Source organism: Botryllus schlosseri, chromosome 6 (genome assembly GCF_051294905.1).
Source record: "Botryllus schlosseri isolate E-star chromosome 6, Bs_hap1, whole genome shotgun sequence".
Taxonomy (NCBI): Eukaryota; Metazoa; Chordata; class Ascidiacea; order Stolidobranchia; family Styelidae; genus Botryllus; species Botryllus schlosseri.
This window is the reverse complement of record NC_137241.1, coordinates 605272-623297: the sequence shown is the minus strand read 5'-3', so window position 1 is coordinate 623297 and position 18026 is coordinate 605272. Positions and strand designations below refer to the sequence as shown.

Here is an 18026-nt window from a genome sequence, read left to right as displayed (position 1 = left end):
TATATAACCTCTATGTTTGCGGTTTTTGGTGATATCTGCGATAGCTGAGTATATCCACTGTAGCGATAGCTGAGTATATCCAAAATTCCACATCCACAGTAGTGATATCTGTGAGAGCTGAGCATATCCACAGTAGTGATAGATGTGGATACACTCAGCTATCACTACTGTGGATATACCCAGCTATCGCAGATATCAGCAAAAACCGCTGACATATAGGCAGGGTTGCCATCGACATGGACCCAAAAATAAGGAAAGTCGAAAAATTAGATTGGCATTTAAAAGCGTTTTCGTGCATACTGTGCATTTATACGAGGCGTGGCATATAATTTTCCATACTTTCGCCAGAAACAATCTGCTCCAGCAACTCCTTGTTATCAGAAAGTGCTTCATTGATCTCACGACCGCTCAGGTCTAGGTTTACCTTTACTCAGGACCGAAACAGCAGTTCGGGAAACCCCCTCCCCCCCGCCAAAATAGCCATACGATGGATGGTCTTGGGCCCCCATAGGGTGATAAACCAAGCTTCTTCACCTCGCTGTGATTGGAGGCGTCAACAAATATGGGAAAAGGCTCTACACCAAGTTCAGACAAAATCATTTTTGAGTGTATGGAGCAAGACCTCCAGTAACAAAGCTTGTAGTCTTGGTCCTGGCCGAAGCAAACTCCTTGCGATGTCATAATAGGGGAATATTGCGATGTGCAATCGTTGGGGAGAAATGATTGCTGGTTTTTGTCAGCATGGAATGCTCCAGGTATTCTCAGCAGCAGCTGACACACTTCTTGTATTTTGGGGTATCAATATAAGTTGAAATAGGGTTCTTTTTCACATGGCTTCCAGGTCAATGTCACAATTGCAGATATTGCAACACAGATACCAGAGGAAAATGATCGAAGTTCTGTATTCGTTGAAAATAAGACGAAATAAGGACGCAAGTCGAAAACCAGGACATTTCTTAGAAATGAGGACGGTTGAGTTTTCTAAGACGTGGCTCTTCAAAATAAGGACAAATCTTAGAAATAAGGACGGTATGGCAACCCTGCATATAGGTCATGCGTCGTTCAGGACGCAGGTATCACGTCTGACGCATGTCTGTCGTCCATTAAGCGCGCAGATATCCGGTCCGCACCATGCCTGGAGGTATTTAGTGCGCAGATATCAGCACCGAAGCATATGTCCGGATAACAATAGTGCGCAGATATCAGGTCTGAGGCATGTCTGGCACAGCACGAACATATCCCAGACACGATGTCCGAATGGCAACACAGTCCGAACACATCCCAGGCATGATCTCTGAACATCCCAAGACACGATGCCCAAGTGGCAGCACAGTCCTAACACCCCAGACATGATGTCCGAACACGCCCTAGACACGATGTCTGAATGGCAACACATTACGAACACAGCCTAGGCACGATATCCGAGTTTCAAAACTGTCCAAACGCACCCCAGACATGATGTCCCGAACACACCCCAGACACGATGTCCGAGGGGCAAAACAGTCCGAACTCATCATAGATACGATGTCCGAATGGTAACACTGTCCGAACACACCCCAGACATGTTGCTCGCACACACCCCAAACTCGATGTCCGAACATGCCCTACTAGGACTGCATTTCCATGTACAAATGAAGTGTGCTCTTAAAACTGCAATTTCATCACTTTACAGTTTCAAAACCAAAATCAAACAGCTATGAACGATTTCTCCTTGAAGCAAACTTTCATTTAAGATCGTTTTTTCCGAAATATTTTAATATGTTTTGGAGCAATCCGCTGTCTAAATCGTGTAACGCCTGACTGAATTTAGATTTCCCCCTAAATTTAACCTTTGACCCTAACCTACAGAGTATTAAATTTCACTTGGAAATATAGACGATCAGACAAGCTTCAGATAAATCCAAGTGCCGTATCTTAACTCTCGTTCAACATCTAGCTACACATTCTTGAATATTTCATTGATAAAACCTGAGATGTGCAGACCCGAAATGAGCAGAAAATTGTCAATTTTCAAAGTGACGTAACTTTTGACCCCAAAGTCCAATTTTCATTAAATAAAGTACATCCTGTTTGGAATAAGCTCATCTCTGCGTGTACCAAATTTCAGGAGATTTGAAGAGGTAGTGATGTGAACATCGTTTGTCTGTGTATGGAATGGCCCCTTTGCGACATGGCAGAAGCTCTTGTGAAGACAATTAATACTCGATTCCACAAGTGTATTCCAGCCGCTGCGCACGAACTCGCCAATTGCTTTGACGCGCACAAAGCAATTGAAAATGCGATGATGGAGTCTGCGCCCTTATCCTGAACGAGCTATGCTCATTGGAAAAAGAACGGACTGGCAGAGTTTTCGAACTTTTTTGAGGATGTTTGCTCATTGAAACATGTTGCAGCATTGTATCAAAAAGACCGCTCTCTGTCATTGGATCCGGTTCTTGGCGATCGAGTTTGGATCAGGTCGCGCGAGATTATTCACTCGGTGTTGTTTAACGACTTTGGCAATTGCCGCCATGAATGGTTTGAATGTGAACCCGCAGAACGCGTCATACCAAGCGACATACCTTTGGATGCTATCGAAGTGATTCGCCCAAATGTTGAAATTGAAAATAAATACCAACTAAGATTCGGACAGGAGGTTTATGGATGCCGGCTTAACGAACATGAATTTTATAAATCGTTTTACGAAAATGAGGACTTTTTTGGTGCTGTTGGCAAAGAGTTTTGCATTTCGCCGGATATAGCCTTAAACATGGGGGGCTCCGAAGCTGTTGTAGAGTCATTTTACTCTGTAATGAAATGCCAGAAAAAATCTGGTGGCCAACAAAACGAAACGTTGGCACAAAGATCAATAGTAGATTGGGTGTTTCCAATGCCAATACAAATTCCTGATACGATTGACGAAATCGCCAAACTATATTTGGACGGGGATGAAGATTTACCCCCACATCGCCTGCCGATCATCTTTGATGAACGAGGACGAAAGCAGGCAGTCAGAGAACCAAGCAAAGTTATTGCTCGCTTGTCACAAAAAAAGTGACTCTTTTGTTGCAGCACCGGGCAATATGTAGGCTAACCTACCTTTAGGAATACAGAATTCGTTTCTGTATGTATAATCTGTTGTCAAAATTCGTTTCGTTCATGGTTTCATTAGTAATTAAATGAACACGTTTATTTACCTGATACGCACCTGATAATTTCGTGCTTTTCTCTGTCCTACAGAAACTAGATATAATTTTATCAACTGTAGTTGGAGCTCAAGATCCGTGTGACGTCACTGCCTGAGGACTAGGTAGACTTTTAGATGCGAGCAGTGCTAGGATGAATCAGCAAATGACCTCAGCACATTTCACTAATCGGCGTGATCAGGATGAATCAGCAAATGACCTCAGCACATTTCACTAATCGGCGTGATCAGACACAAATGGCCGCGTGACGGTGCGCGTGACAATGCCAGCGATTCCACTCTGGTATACCAATAGACGATTTCCACTGGCTGCGCATGGGTGGCGCCATTGTTACGAAAGGCTGGCCTGATGTCCGATCGGAGGTTTTGATACTCCATCACTTTTGAAGGGACGTTACGTAGGTCATTATAGTTTTAGATCTATATGTGCCGGTGCCTGCATATAGCATGTAAAAACGAAGCCGAATGGTGTCTCACACATTCATTGTTGCGTCCCTATGTGCAATATGCAGTAACAAGAGAATGGTGAATGGTACCGGTAGCTTCCATCGCAAAGGACAAGAAGCTATAAAGAAAGATTGTATTACGTTGGGACATAGGAGAGGTTACTGTGGAAAGGATTTTATTTAAGGTTTGTGTTACACTGGCATATTTGTGAGAAACATGTTATTTATAACATTCATTCCCATCTACTTCTATCATAAACATCATATTATTATGACAATATGCATATTATTATTGCCTCGACTCCTATTTGTGTTTCTTCTTCTGTTACCTCCACTGAGCTATATCCTCTGTAATAGTCCACTGCAATAGTTGCGACGAGTAGTATAAGACCTTTACATGTGATTTCATGATTTCCAGTCAAATTTGTTTATTTTTGACGAAGCAATAAATTGTCTGTAGTGTCTGTAGTTTGTGATTTCTAGATCACTCAGAGAATATAAGAGTCTGTGAAAGACATTTCCACGATAGTGATATCAGACTTGTCTCAGTCAGTGATTTACATTACTAGAGCTCTCGGAATACAAAAGTATATGTAAGACAATTCCATGATAACAACATCAGGCTAACGCATTGCTGCAGACAGAATACGAGATATGGCTCTGTCCCGGCAGAATACGAGATATCGCTCTGTCCCATCTAAATTTGCGTGGCAAAAGATTTCAGTCGAGCGACACCGAGTGAAGAGATTGTGTGTTGACGTGGATATTTTTCTATATACTCATAGAGACAGATCCAACCAGTCTGTACAGCAGGGTTCGCCAACTCAATACCAGTCTCAAGGCAACATCGAGACGAAATAAGTCACACATAGTTACCACAAAAGAACTAGTATGTTATTGAAGGAATACAAATACAACAAAGAATATCGGGATCATGAATATCATTTTATTCTACAGTATGAGCTGCGTACGATACCTGACAGCAGTTTGCATAACAGTACTATCTGAAAGACATCTCTTAATCTTGTGGGAATCCCTAAGTGGTTTTCTAAGACTCAGTCTTGGCAGTATCTGTGCCATCACACGTCAAGCCAAGATACCCCACTCATTCATATCAGCTGATTCTGTCTCGATTAAATGCTGTTACCATCGCCAAAGCTGTTTCAGCTAGACAGGCCACCCCTGGGTTTTTCCACCCAGATCTGGGGTTTTCGAGCATCCCCTGGGTTCATCAGAGTGTTCGTCAGGTCAATTTTACGCTCGAAAATCAATTATTAGACCAGTAAGATCATAATGTCGCGAAATGTACGTCCTTCAGTTCAAGTTCGTCGATGGATTCAGCTGTTATTGTAACGGGAGAGTCTTGAGAGACTGTTTACATTCGATAGTTTTACTACTAAAATGAGATGCCTTGCGATTCGATGGAGCTTCATTGAATGCTGACCGTCAGGCACTTGGCTGCAATCATGAATGTCTTCATCTTTGCAAACTAAAGATTGAATGAGCATTGAGCATATAGGAGTCAATATTGTTATGCCATTTTGGGTATGCTACATCAAGATGACAATCATCTCCAAATAAGTTTCATGCAGCATTAATGCCAATAAACGAACACAGTAAATATTTATGTACCGGTACTGTGTCCGAGAAAATGAGAATACTGAAATCCATGTATTCTACAAACATTTTGTAGCCTAATAATCAATGTTCCCTCTAATTTTTGACGAGTCTGCGCACACTCACCAACTGACTGCACAGAGCCTTAGACAACAGTGCTTAACGACTAAAAAATGGTCCTCACTTCAGATCTTTTGTGCGCGACTTGAATTTTCTGTGCGCAGAGACCGTGTAAGCACTGCGCACGTGCGAAGCTTAGAGGGAACATTGCTAATAATCTATTATTTCCAGATCAAGTGAATTTCAGTGCAAACGTTTCAATGTCCACCAGGGATATATAGAACTCCGGGATGGCTGACTTCTTTTTGGCCTATACATGAGTAGGGCTATATATCAAGCTGCAATCTACCTCGAAATCTTCACTTTTTCCGCAAGTTAGCGATGTAGGTGTTTATACAATCAGGTTCCTTCACCTTTTGCCGCCTTCCTGGTGAGTAAGCAAGACATTCTAGAAAACATGTGTCTTCGCATACCTCATTCTTTATGCTATATAGACAAATAAGCAAACTCTTACAACGTTGAATATTATTAATTTCATTCAGTAAATAAATCATGAATACAGTTTACCCAGAGGTAATACATAGAAAGGTGGATAACGAAGAAAATCAGCATTTTCTAAACGTTCAATACATTGTTTTCCAAACTATTTCAGTGCGGATGAGATTTTTGAAAAGTATTTGGGAGAAGTAATATAAGTCAATCAGGGAGGAGTAAATATATGATGACCGAGACTTTTTGAATTGTACGGGCTACAACACGCCAAATATTTCTCCACTTTTTCAGCAATAGACATTTCTAAGCTTTATCGTCGTTGGGTGTGTAGTACATCCCGAATCAAGCTTCTGGAGGGTTCGATACTAATTCACAAGTATTGGAAATTATGTGTAATGGTGATGCGTCCGGCTCCTCGATCGATAGGTCGTAGGTTCGATTCCCGGTCGGGTCATACAAAAGACTCGAAAACAGGGTATCCGCGTAGGCACTCAGCATTCCCGGATAGCATGGAGGAGAAAAAGAAACGGGGGGGGGGGTGCAGACGAGGTGACCTTACGGTCGTATAGCATCTCGATGGTGTAGGCGAAACAGAATATCATCTCTATCTCTCTTGAAGATTTTCGGATGTGATGATAGCTGATTCAATGGACTGAATAGATATTAAAAGCGTCGCTGCTGAGACACAAGATACAAATTTCCAGATGGTAACGCAAGTATAGTATAGCAGGATATCCACTGATGATGTGCTGTGGGGAACGTCGCATTTCGTTTCAGGAATCTGCAACAAAAATTAATAATTTAGAGATACAAATCAACCATAAGCCCAATCATTAAGAATAGCTTGATGTGGGATTCAACCCAGTGGTTCTCAACCGCCAAATATGTTATATTTTTCCAATTATAAATGCATGAAGCTGGACACTTGTCCATTGGAGAATGGAACATCAATTTTCAGATTGAATCGGATTTTTCTGCATGGTGTTGTATTATAGAGCTCATAGTCTACTTTGGTCTTGACGTACGTCACAATGCTGCAAGTTTACGGAACGAAATATCCTACACGTCTTTTAGCAGCAGTTATATGGGAAAGCTATAAGGCTATTACAAAAATATATTTAAATTTGGACAGTACAACTTAGCAATCTTTAGTAGAGGAATAGAGGGACTAGATAAATGATAAGCTGCTGGTATTTCTTTCAAAAGCAATCAAACAGTCAAACTGAAGTTGGTGGCAGAACCCTTGCAGAAACTTCATTAGTACCACATATAATATCAAAATACATTAAATGTTGTTTCCAATATTTAGTTTTAATTTGCATACATTAGTCCTATATGCAATTTAAGTTGCAAGGTGTGCAAGATCAAATAGGTCGAGAAGTGCCAACAGTTGATTTACCTGCCATAATATTCCAGCTATTGAGTATAATGTCAACAAAATGCACAGTTGATAAAATGGCAGGATGATCTTTACTGTAGCATAATACCTCAAGCCATAAGCAGTTGATTCGCTCAACACACACACAACAATATATTTAGATGGATTTCAATCCTTCATATGATATAGCTCACCAGAATCAGACAAACTTACCCATGCATGCTGAGGAGAGGTCCTGGCTGTGTTGCAAGGATTTGACAAAACCTTTTAAACTTTGATGTAGTGTCCAGAGTTTTTCCCACAGCTTTTCCCAATTGCCACATCCTGACGATGCAGTTAACTTATCCATCACGAGGGAGTGGCCGACATCAAGTCGATTGATGTGATGAATAGTCCTGTTTTGTATCTTCAAAAGTTTCGGTGGCCAGCAAACGCTATATTTTGTGTCCGTCATTCTTTACAGTTCACTGCAACGGAGGTTTCTTTCCAGTATAGTGGCATTTGATTGCCAGTCATTAACAAACATATTTATGTGTCACTAGTAGCCTATCGGCACCGTATCTGTAAAAACAGATTGAATTTAAATGGTGCCTGGACTTTTATACAATTATGTAAACTTCTAACTACCATGTATTGTATTCTAACATTACCATGCTCCTAGGGTTTGTATATATTTTACGTAAAAGTCTAATAACCATCCTGACTGTCTGACTGAAATGCAACTTGTATACTGGTACTTAGAGGCTGCAATTTTCGGTCATTTCAAGCTATACAACTATATAACTGTCTTATGGCAAACCATGGGTAGGTATAGAATCGTTAGGCTCGTTCGATACTCCTTCCTTTCCTTTGTTCTGCATCGTGTTACCTACAAATAGGAGCGCAGCATGGACAAACTCTAATCATCGATTAACCTATTACATAAAATCCTAACAGACGAAGTCACTCTAAACTGGCGGCAGCCACTGTACTGTACACTGTACAGTACAGCCTAGGACTTCAAGGCTTATTATGCAGTTCTATAGCATCAGATCAGTCATTAATGCATAACGTAATCAATATTAGAATCATCCTGAAATGTAATCCTCAACATTCTGCTACATCCTGATATACACTAACGCTTATCAATGTAGCAAAACATACTCGATAAGCAGAGATATTCCGAATACCAGCGATATATCGTACGGTACTGACATACCGGTAGCGCCGTTCATAACCTGCAGCTGAAGCTACATACCGCTAACCAATACTGCTAAAATTATCAACTACCTGATCATCACAAGTGTCCTCTAGCTTTATAAACAATTAAAAATATTGATATCATACGCATCTACCAGCAATCACAAACCAGAAAGGTAATTCCAAGTCTCCAAGTTACGCACAGACAAAGCGCTGTCAACCAACGATCCTATCTGAAGTGAGTGCGCGAAAATGACCCTACTTGTGTATGACCTTGATGACGCAATCGACGGAGTCAGCCATCCCGGAGTTCTATATATCCCTGATGTCCACAAACGTAAAAACTGTTGAATATGCATGCATCTGTTCGCGACAATAAGAAGCCAAGAACTACGTTCTTTAAGGTTCCAAGCTGAACTTCTTACAAGATATTAGCATAAACTAATATTAAATTACCTTATATATACGCGGCTTCCTTACATTCCAATGGCGCGGTATTCAGAAACGTCGGCGAATATCCTCGTCAGGGGAGCAAAATGTGGCTGGTTCTAATCTTGGCCAGTCATACACTACTGGCGCCAGAGCGCTGGAAATCGTCTATAGAGCGTTCACAGTCGAATATGCGAACCATGCACGACCGTAAACCCAGGTTTTTGTTGGATATGTACGAAACCGATAAATCGATACATTTCTTTTCCTTCAACATCAATAATACGAGAACCATTCCAATCCATCGCTCGAATGTGAGGTTCATCGGGTGTAAAATCCATGTCAAATAGCATCAAAGTGTGCCTTCCGTGTTTCCACCGTCGCATCTTGTCTGTGTCGTAACTAGGGCTGGGCAAAATCGAGTACCTGAGTGAATCGATTCTGAATCACGTAATATGCGTCGAGTCGAGTAATCGAGTATCTCATTATGACGCCATAATAGAATGTGATATGTCAAAGTTCAAATATGTATCGTTTATGCGACCACTAAGAATATAATGCCAGTTATCCATCTCATAAAAGATACTTTGGCATTTTTTCGACCATACCGATTTCATTCCACTTTGTGACAATGTTGAAGGATAATCATGACTTCGAAAATGTGTCACGTCCAGTAACATTCGTAGCATTGTACCATATGTTTCCTATGCTACGATGCCGCCAATCAAGGTATCGTGGCTTCAACAGTGAAAATTAGTGTCGAAATTATAATTCTCGTTGATTAATTAACTTTCAGTGGTGAGAAGCGTAAAATTCAGTACTCGATGAAATCGTCTTTTACTACTCGACTCGAATCATTAGAATTAATACTCGATTCAGATTCGAGTACTTGAATCATTGTGCCCAGCCCTAGTCGTAACACTATGGGGCAGAGACTTGAAAAATGGTACATTGTAAAACGGATTGACATGTTCTTCGATATGACTGAATCGACGTCAATAACCTTGTGGCGATGCCGTTTCAAAATGTTACCGATATGACAAACTGATGAGGCCAACCCCGATCGCGCGTGGTGACGATCGTTTTTGTAATGTTACCGGACGAACTGGACAAACCCTTACGAGAGGTAGTGTTCTATTGCGGTGTACGATTGTAGTCTTCAGTCCACAGAAACACACCTTATTGGATCACAGTATCAGGCCGAGATTTGCAGAATCACTTTTCGCGATATTTAGCTGGTGTCGTTATGTAGGGGTAGCGACATCCATGCATCGTGACTGAAAGACTGATCGCAATCATTTCGAGCACCCGTACTTCGATAGTTCACCTTGGTCCAACGCCAACGCTGTAGTCTCAGCAGAGAACTTCGGTGTCGACAACACACCGGATATTGACCGATATATTCACAGTCAAATATGCGAACCATACACAATCATACACCCTGATTTTCGCTGAATATCCACAACACCAACAAATCTGTACATTTCTTTTCCCTCAACCTTGACGATAGAGTTGTCCTCCCAATCGACCAATCGAGTGTATGGTTCATCGGGTGTAAAATCCAAATCAAATGTCACCAAGGTATCGTTTTTCATTTTCAATATTTCCACCTCCGCATCTTGTCTGTGTCGTAAAACCACGGTGTGGGGCCAGAGGAATCTATGAACCGTTACGCGTAGTCCCATATTTAATCGTGGATAGGGTCAGGTAGCGACAACGTTTTCTCAATGCTCTGAGTGGGCACACCGTTTCAATAGGTAGCTGGATCAACTAGACCAAAAGTTTCCAACCGCGTTTTATAACGATCTGTAGAATTACGAGACAGCGCCCTCTTGCGGAGTGGTTAACACGACATCAGTCTTCAACCTGCAGAGTGCAGAAACACACCTTGGATTACATAATCAAATCGTAATCGAACTCGAGATTCACACACACACACACACACAGTCCCTGTTTACGATTTCAATCCGGAGTCACTGCTCACGCTGTTTAGCTGGAGTCGTTATGTGAGAGTAGCGACATCCGACATATTCATCGCGTGAAAGATTGATAACGATAGTGTTCACCAAATACAGAGAAAATGCAGAGTAGGCTACAATAGTTACTATACGGAGTCGTCAATTAAGTCTGATGAATTAAGATTTTTACTGATGTAACCAGGTTGTTATAATATTACTTATTGATCATCACTTCTCGGATATTTTATTATTGTTATTATTAATATTATATTTTTTCATACGCTCAGTAAGATTTGTAACAACACGAATCGAGCTGTAGACCGTGAATTCGGTCATGATCACTTATTTGAGTCGGAAATCGTAAATGGTCATGTAATTGAACGTATCGAACTGTAGACTAGAAGTCGACTATACTCACCAACGATAGCGAGTGTGTTGAGGCTTGTTTTACTGTTATAGCGAGTGTGTTGAGGCTTGTTTTACTGTTATAATGATGATGTAGGTAAATAACAAACCTAAGCGGTTAGGGTAATTATATTATTGTGTATATTGGGAAGACCAGCCTTATCTCCCTCGTTTAGACTTCGAGAGTTTGGAATGTGTTTATACTTATCCTGTTATCATTTCAGAAATATCGTTACGTGATTAATAATGGAAAACGCCGAGGTTACTCTCCAAGAATGCTGGATATGCGAGAGGAGATTCACCAACAGAGGTCGGCTCAACAAACACCTGCAACAACATGCCGGCATCAAGAACCACGAATGCGAGATCTGCGGTCGAAGGTTTCTGCAAAAAGGAAATCTCAAAACGCACATTACGGGCCACTTCGACATAAAGAAACAAGGTTGCGAGGTTTGCGGCCGACATTTCGCTAAAAAGAGCACATTGAACTCGCATATGCTCACGCATGGTCCGGTAAAAAATATGTACGGCTGTGAGATTTGTGAGAAATATTTCGTGCGCGCAAGCGATCTATGTCGCCATTTCCTAACACATATCGAGTGCTACGGTTGTTATATTTGTGGGAAAGATTTTACTTCCCAACTGTCTTTGAAAAGGCATCTCGCTATTCATTTACGTAGCTAGATCCTGTGTTTTTTGGTTATTTACCAGTGTAAAGAAATATTCATCGAGGTTGTGAATTCATCGTGTCGCTGTATATCTGGCGCATTCTCGAGTTATTAGGTATGGACTCACCGAAAGACCCTGATTGAGCTCAGTGGGAGGGGTACTTCAGCGCAGGTACATCTAACCGACTCACGCACATATTCACAGTCAAAGCTAATTAGATAACAAACCGTGATAATGACTGACTTACACGCATATTCACAGTCAAAGCTAATTAGATAGTAACACGTGATAATGACATAGACAGATTAAGTGTTAAACGGTGGCTGAATACACATCTAACTGCTCAATGAAATCCGAATGTTGTCTGTGTCTGGTAAATACCTTATCGAGTTTCGTATACCCGATAGAATAATAAATTTCCCTTCGGTCTCGAAGTCGGTGATGCAAGAGAGATGAGTCTATATGTAGTTGATTGGTATGGTTTTTTTTATTGGTGTTCGACTACTGGAACCTTATACACCAGACCGACAGTTTGATTAGAAAAAGACTTTTCTAACTTACTCGAGTCAACAGGAGTGCGAATTCTAGAATAGGTATTGTAGTGAAAGGCTCCGTGTAGCTTCGATAATAGATTGTCTATTAGGTGCGTATCTCGAGTATTTTAGTAGGTTATGTCCCACACGCCGTTGCCGTGTGACGAGTAATAGGGCCTCAGATGATTGACCAACTGTAACACATCTTCGGTTTCAGTATAGAATGTAAACGTGGAATGGCAGCGACCGATTTTGCTGCTTCGTTCCGCTTCGCTGAAGCTTTACTCAGACTTATTTTACATCAGCTACTATAGGATTTCTGGCAATCCAAAAGTTGTCTTCCAGAGCGCAGAATTTACTGAAGCTGGTCTTGATCGAAAGCTACTGTCACACTGACATCGAAAATATCAACCAAAATATGGTTCAGGCTGTCGACCGGTTCCCGTAATTCGTTGTCACAACCCCTGACTCTGTGTAAATGTTCATCCAGCTCGCGGTGGACAGTTTGGATTTTAAAGCTACAACAAAGACCTCATGAAATCGATTAAAAACTTTTCGATCTTTCACACGCTCAGGTAAATCTAGTCAATTTTCGTGTCTCTCGGGTTATAACCCAGCAACACAACTAAATAAGTAGAACCCGACTCTGGAAAATTACTGGTTGGTGTGTGAAGGTTAGCGACGTTTTTAAATATATGAGTGGTATATTATTTTTCGTGATATGTACGGTAGGGTTGTTCAGAATTAGCCGACTTTCAAAAAAGTCTAGGTTTTCATTCCGTTTCCCATGCCTTATACCTTAAAAACAAATTCTGGCAACTTTTTTTTGTAATTCATCCCCTGCATCCGTGTGCACATTGCCGTTTTCTCATGCACCTAAAAATTTATTTGGAATTAGGGGATTCCCCCATTGTCAGTGACTCGACAGGAATGGCGTGTGTTCTCATTGACGTGACGCGTATGTTCTAGCGCTGATGAAGCGCTGAGCAGGGCTGTGAAACGGGGATCATTGATTAGTCAGGCGCCTTGCTGCTTTGTTGTTGATGGACTGTGTTTACGATTGAGGTGCAGGACTTATCATGCGGCGTTTTGACTCATGCTATTAGCGAGTTTAGCGCGTGATTAGTGAACATAGTATTATAGCAGCATACAACTATTTGATATAATAGACCTGATACTATTTTCCTTTCTACTGGGATAGAAATAAAGCTTGCAAATGTCTATTCCAGTGACTGGGGAAAACCGCCGGTCGGTTGCACTAAATTTTTTGTTATATCCCAAGATATCAATATACTGGTATGAGTTTTTCCAATTTAGGAATAACTATCTTCGATAATCTATAACTGGATCTAATCTGGCTACTCCTGTGCAAGTTATGCAGTATGTGTTCGACCTAAAACTCTAACAGAACTGAAATGTTTTCCACTATTCTTTGTTGCTTGACTGAGTTTATGTATATCTGTTTTTCTAGGATTAGCTGTAGTGCGAAATGTCTGAAAAAAAAAGAAAATCGTCATCTAGTGCAGCAGTACCGAAGAAAACTAGAAAGAACACGATCGCAGACACATCATTTCTTAGTTGGGCCATCTGAGGAAGCCATTACGGGATCGAAGTTGCCCACTCTGAGGCAAGTTATGCAATATTGCTACACCTGAGAGAGCATTCATTTTTTTTAAATGAACCAGTCAAGTCACACATCCAGATCGCAGTAGATGAGGTGATCGGTTTTTGGTTACTTGCTGGCATAAAGTCTATCACAAAAGTCAATGCCACTAAAAGATTGGAAACAGTATGGAAACAATGGCTGTCACTAAAGAAAACTGCAGGCCAGCAATATGTATCAAAAAAACAAAGCGACTTTGAAGCCAAACTGAGTAAGCTATGGGATATAGGAGCCCCTGACGCGATAGCGACAATTGAGGCAAGTAGACTTCTTTCTGACGATAAAAAAACGTGAAGACATAGCATTTTATCAGGATCAAAGGGGTCCGAGATTAGCAACGATCGGTGGCAAAGATAAAGTGTTGAAAGCGAAAATCATGCAACAAAAGAGACGGACCATGAGTGCAAGAGAGTCTGCACCAGCATCAAGTAGCGAAGGTGAATTTACAGAGAACTCATCTATATCTTGACAGGTAGCTGACACTTCTCACAGCACTGATTTTGAACTTGCACAGTCGACATCTGATCATTCCGCTAAATTTGTGACTCTAAAAGCTCCTGTAAACCTATTCAGCGACGAAGACCTATGCCAGGTTTTTAATTGCTTGAAAGTCAGTGATAATGCCGCTACCATGATAACTGCAGCACTGATTAAAGCTTGCGATGGCAACCCTAATGACTTCCATCTTTCAAGATCTGGGACCTATCGACGACGCATTGCAAATCGTTTGAAAATTTCCGAATCTATCTTTGAAAAAATATCCACCAATCCACCAGAGCACATTGCATTGCACTGGCATGGAAAGCTCACTAAGAGTCGTCTAGGATATCAATTTGAGGCCTTGGCAGTGCTCGCATCGTCGGCGTATTCCGGCGCATTCAAGAAAGGGAAACTTCTTGGCATTCAAACTCTGGAAAGTGCTACAGGAAAAGCACAGGCTGATGCATCATTTGAACTGATTTGAACTGGAACTTTGGAATTTACCAAAATCTGTTAGAGCTCTTGTGTTTGACACAACATCCTCAAACACTGGTAAAAACGAAGGTGCGGTTCCGTTACTTGAAGAATTGATTACCAGGAAAGTTTTCTACAATGCCTGTCGCCATCATATTTAGGAACTGGTCATTCGAGAGGTTTGGAAGTGTTTGTTTGGATCGACAACCACAGGCCCTGAAAACACGGATTTTAATACCTTCAAGAAGAAGTGGAAACATATTGATAAATCAAGAAGCTATAAAACGCTGAAGTTTATTGAAGGCAGCTGGTTGGCGATGAAAGCTGATGAAGCAAAGCAAGAAATCATTCCACTGATGAAACCCAATGATGGAAAGCAGAAAGAAGTCTTGATAAGAGATGACTACAGAGAATGTGCTACAGGCACCTTGGCGATTTTGGATGACAAATATGTTGATCATCGTTTTCGCAAGCCTGGTGCTACTCATAGCGCTACATGGATGAGTCAAGTCCTGTACTGTCAAAAAATGTTCATGTGGAGTGAGCAAATGGACTATTCTGAAGAGTTCATTGAAAAGTTGGAACGAATCAATACATTCATTGCTTTGTTTTATGTTCCAGCTTGGTTGAAAACTGGTATTGCATGTGACGCACCTTGGAATGATCTCAAATTCCTTCATGACATGAAAAACTTTTCATTATGCGATCTCACTGTTGCTGATATGGCATACAAAAAATTGCGAAAAGATCATTGGTATCTAACTGAGGAAATGGTGGTATTTACCATGTTCTCGGCTAATCCAAAGATTCCTGACAAACTGAAGGAAGCGATGGGTGCTAAATTGCTGAAAATGCCTATCCCTGAAAAATGTCGCAGAGGTAGCCTATGCCTCTCAGTCTGATCTCTGACTCTGTCTCTGAGTCAATGAGTATGGTCGATTTGATTGGGCCAGAATCGTGGTTTCTATTTGATGCTATACATGGGGAACATGATTGGTTGAGTTGAGTCTTCCAGTTTCGGAATGGCATACTGATCCGGATTTCGTGACTGCTCAAAAATTTGTGAATACTGTTGAAGTAGTTAATGATGCAGCAGAGCGTATATGGTAAAATTGAATACCGACTATGCTGCGTTCATAACGGATGACAAAAAACAGCGAGCGAGCCTCCTACAAGCTGTGGAAGATCACCGGAACAGATATGCAGATTTCTCGAAAGCAACCCTTACTTCACTTGTACCCACAATTTCACAGTGAAATGGACATTGGCGAACATAAAATTATGTGAATATTTGAATGCAAACCGAGAATCTTAGTTAGCTGTTTCATGCGATCATCGAGATATACCATTGGAAATATCATCACCGATCTCGTTATGGAACGCAGACTAGATTAGCACAGACCGACACCGGCTTTGGCGTGAGATCCGCAATGATGTAGGTATGCTAAGTATGAGATCAGCGCGCATCTCTACCATACTCGACCTCGAAAACGAAATAACTGCCTCAATCATTGAGTGTCAACTTTAAGACTTGGCACCGCGTTCGATACTAAAATCAAGACATACCGTGCATAAGCTCATGACAGATCTCGGTATGGAACATCGTCAAAATCAATGGAGACCAATACCGGCTTTTGAGTAAAATCTGTTTGCTGTACAATGTACAATGTACACATGATAGATCAGCACACACTGAACTTCGGAAACGAAATTACTACCCTTATCTTTAAGTAGCAAGCCTGAAACTTGGAGCAGTGTTAAATACTACCTTCACGACATATCATACCAAGTTTCAACAATTATCATGGTGCGAAACACCGTCAAAATCGACCTATACCAGCAAAGGTCGACTCAACGCATATTACGGTAACCGAGTTCAGATATAGATACGATTGTTACATCACACCTTAGGGGCGACCGGGCATATTTGCCCCGGTTGCTCGGCCATTTTACGAATAGGAGAGACTGTATCACCGTTTCTTTATTGTGCGCGGCTTTGGGAGAATAGATATTGAAAGCTTGTTATGAGCGCTACCGGGGCAAGCCCCGGCTAGGCATTCACAAAGCGAAAACGCAGAAGAGAATTCGGTTTTCGCAGAGACTTCGCTATGTATGGGCATTTGCAAGCGAAAGCACACGAAGAACGCGGGTTTCGCTGTGATCTCGGTATATATTGATTGCTGTGCGGCTATAAATGGATAAATTGTTATTGAACAGAATTTTAGGTGAGGCAATGCCCCAGTTGCCCTATAGGACGAGCCGCCACTGCCCTTTAGCCATGGTCACCCCTGACATAGATAGAATTGAACATTATTTGCAAAATACAATTCAGGTGCATAGAGGAAGAAAGAAGCAATATGCATATTCGCGATGCAGTCACAAATTGATGCAATTTTTGGAACTATACCATGATATTGTGACAGAGCAAATATATCGTCTGGTTGTAACGTTGATGTAAATATAACCAAACGCTCCTTCCCACTTGACAAAATTGAAAATATTTGTGGTGTAGCTTAGCTGCTTGGGTCGAACAAATGATTAAGATTGCAAGTCTTATAGTCCTTGAAGACTCGACTCATAAGACTTGCAAAGTTTTAGTAGACTAGACATATGCTATTTGACTACTTCCTAAATTTCGTTTACGACCAATGCCTTATTAGTAGTGAGGGTGTTTGTGCTTCTAATCAGTACAGTGTCTAATAAGAAAATTAGTGAACTGTATTAGTTGCTCAATCATGCACAAGAGCAACACCTCGATTGTTTTATCTACATTTTAATTATACAGTATGGGATGTATGTCGTTTTCGAATGATTCATGCATATTAAGTTATTAGAGAGTCCATGTTATGAAAACTGATAAAATATGACAAAATGAAGGAGATTTAGAAAGGCAATCTTTCATGCATAGTTAATAATTCGCGCTGTGCCACAATGAAACAATTTTGCATGCCATCGTTAATAATATACTTGCATATGTTTAATGGTTACATGATAGTCATTTAACCGTCACTGTGGCATATAGTTTTCAAAGTAAATTGGTAATACTGTTGGAGTCTGGA

The 18026-nt window shown here is 41.1% G+C and overlaps 1 long non-coding RNA gene across 1 annotated transcript; it reads right to left on the bottom strand.

Annotated features, from left to right (window-relative positions):
- Positions 1-5857: 5857 nt before the first annotated feature.
- LOC145440607 (uncharacterized) lies at positions 5858-7738 on the bottom strand. Its single transcript, XR_013915577.1, has 2 exons — positions 7391-7738; positions 5858-6580 (listed from the first exon to the last, which is right to left on the bottom strand). It is a non-coding gene; the product is annotated as an uncharacterized LOC145440607 (long non-coding RNA).
- Positions 7739-18026: the final 10288 nt, after the last annotated feature.